The sequence below is a fragment of the Cebidichthys violaceus genome, unplaced genomic scaffold, assembly GCF_023349555.1.
Source record: "Cebidichthys violaceus isolate CVI_PGR_0920_01 unplaced genomic scaffold, fCebVio1.0.p SCAF_6, whole genome shotgun sequence".
Taxonomy (NCBI): domain Eukaryota; kingdom Metazoa; phylum Chordata; class Actinopteri; order Perciformes; family Stichaeidae; genus Cebidichthys; species Cebidichthys violaceus.
In genome coordinates this window covers 16257513-16260769 of record NW_027176816.1, presented here as the reverse complement: position 1 = coordinate 16260769, position 3257 = coordinate 16257513, and positions in this window count along the sequence as shown.

Sequence of the window (3257 nt, the reverse complement as noted above, 5' to 3'; positions counted from 1 at the left end):
TTAATTAATTGAGTAGTGCACAACAAGATCTTGGTGATAGTAAAAATGTCTGATGAACTGAAACTGAATGTGAAAATAAACATTGCGGTGAAATTATGATAAGAAAATTAATAGTTGACTGGAGAGGAACTCTTATTATAGATAAATTGTCAAAATAAAATTGATGAAGTGGGTTTGAAATAGTTTCACTTTAATTCCACTTCCAAAGTAAGCCGAACCCCGAAGTTCAGTAACAACACTTCTGTAGGGATTTTAACCCAAAGGACGATCTTTTTCTAAAGCTAACTAAATATGTTCGTTGCCCTAAACCTAACTAAGTTGTTACCTGTGAAAAAAGTTTATTTTGAAAAAAGTATATTTTGAAAAAAAGTTTATTTTGAATGTAACGAGCGTAAATTGACACGTGCTGCTATACATTTGTAGGAAAAAGCACGTAAAATGAGGAGTGACTTTTCATAAGACATCATACGGATACATTGCAAAATGTATCCGTAAACTAGGTATGTAACTAAAACATATGCGTGATCTTCACTTTGAGAATGTTTCCAACAGTATGCCGATCTATTTATCATACAATGTGTAGTTTCCTCTAACTCTACTGCAGGATTATTGCAGTTTTAAGAGCTCTGGATTTGAGTTGCAAGCCTCTTCAGCCTCCGTTTGTGCTTTATCTCTGTTGTCCCGAGGAAACGATGGACTGAAGCCCAGAGACCACAACACAGGCGGTGAGTAGAGCTGTATGAACATCCCACGAGAACAATCAGCAAACACACAGTATATCTAAGTGCAACACACACATGCACACACAGAGTGAAGAATGGGACCTCGGGGCGAATCACTGAGCAGACAGCAGGCGGAAGTTTTGATTTAATGGCTGAAAATGAGTTGAATAAATGTGTGTGCTACACTCACTCTTAGTCTCTCTCTCTCTCTCTCTCTCACACACACACACACACACACACACACACACACACACACACACACAAAAGGCAGTAACCCAAAAAGGACCCATAGTACAGAAGAGAATATCCTGTTTGTTTGCAGGCAGTAATTGAATGGAACAGTCGAGGAGCACAGCCATGGGAACGAACGTCTGCGGCTGTAGACAAAGAAGAAAAAAGAAAAAAAGCCATTTCTCACTATCGGTCGCTCGTGTTATTGCTGGACCGTGGCCCTTTCCCGCATGTCAGTCCAGGAATTGAGTTGTAACACCGCACACACACATTCACACACTTAGATGTTGCGGAGTCCGTCCAGGAAGACAGAACGCTACCGAGAACATGAAGGAAGGGGAAATGTAGGGCCCTCAGGAGCTGAATCTCTCTCTCTGTCTTACACACAACAAAAGCAAATCCTCTCTCCTAAAGTGTTGGTCAGGGTAAACGGGGAGGTCTGACACACCAAACTCAAAAGTTGTTACAGAGACGCGGCAGTCATCACGGCCTTGACACCGGTCCGACCGCAGCCTTGATGCTTGCAGGTCTAAATCAAATCCAAGGCTTCTTTGTCACCACCGGCTGTTGGTTGAAATGAATGTACAGTATTAGCCCTCCTCACCCAACAATAGTAAAATTACATGTGTAAAGCAGTAAAAACAGAGGTGGTCAGAGGGAAATGGTGTAAATTCACGGCTGTGTATTTTTTCCTCATTGCATGGCTCTGGTTGGGACATGCACAAAAAATGACTGGAGAAATTTGCCGACAGGAGTGCAGCATGTAGAACGCGCACTGCAAATACAAAAATGTTGCCATGCAGAAACGCGGCGCAAGCAGCACACATGACGGTGACAGCGGAAACTGTTTCCAGGGGACACTAAATAGGGATGCACACGGCTTGTAATTAGGGTGACAATTCAAGTAACCTGATGAAATACACACAATTGATTGTGAGGCTAACAGCTAGTCGGCTAACGTAATGTTAGCTATATAGTTACTTTCAGAAGGTGTAATAGGGGACAAGCAGGTTAAACTACTGGTAGGTAAGTTCACCTGGTAATTTTTGAAAACCGTGTTTGCAATAAGTTATCTTTGATATTTGTCTAGTTAAAAACAGGTATCGTTACTTTTGCCTTCACTTGTTGAATACACCTGAAGGACTGGGGAAGTTTTGATAGGAGTCATGGAAAGATGGAAATTGGCCCCCTAATATATATTCAGGAAGAAATGCAGTTGGACAATTTTACTATTTTGTGAAGCCTGTTGGTAGGTTATACTGCCAGAAGTATTGGTAAAAGAAACAAACCCAGAGCTAATAGCAGGGGCGCATTTGATGTTGACACAGTACAGGAGGTCTCATCCTCCAGTCACACTCTACAGGTCTTACTGTGACACGGCTGCAATGAAGCCACTCAATTCAACAACAGTTGAGTGTAAATGTGCCTGTAAGAATTGTTTGAGTGGAGGAGCTGTCTCTTTAGCACTTAGCCCTCACTGATAGAAAAGAGCCAGGGCTGGTAGCTCACTGTGTGTGTGTGTGTGTGTGTGTGTGTGTGTGTGTGTGTGTGTGTGTGTGTGTGTTTGTGTGTTTGTTTAGGGATGGAATGGGGGTGGGGGTGGGGGGGGTGCTATTGATTTTGAGGTTACAATAGTTGAGGATGCTGTAGCTTGGTAAGAAGTTTAATTTACCTTTTTAGGAGATGCTCAAATATCCGTCTTAGAGGTGAACTTCACATTTATAACGGAAAGCCTGCGGTACAAAAGTGGGATCGATGTGGAATTGGGTAACATTTAAACCCCACTATTTAGCATTCATAAGCAGTGTATAAACATTATCAAATATATTATACTGTACTTGTAGGTTGAAATAAGGACAGTTTTATCAATGTATTGGTCAACAACTGTGAAAGAAGAGATAATGAATGCTTGACGATGTCACATAACTCGGTTGTAATCATAGAAAAAATGTCTTCTTAGGGAGCATGAAGTATTTATCGATTATATCTATTGATTTGTATTATTACATGTGAGCAAACTCCATCTGTTGATGAAGTCCTTGAGATGTGGGTGACAGCTCTGGAAGAAGGATAGTAAGTGAACCTTGAGTTGTTTTTAGTTTTTTTGTCAAAGTAGTTTTTCTGAAGTTGAGTTTTGAACACATTTGAAATGTTTTTCATTCATTATCTGTTACTCCTAATCACTTGTTTAATTGATTAATCTACTTTATAGTGAGTCATAAACCATTTGTCACATTTATAGACTGCTTATTTATTAAGTCAAAGTGGTACCAACGTGGGACAAAGTCAAGATATCTCAGGCTC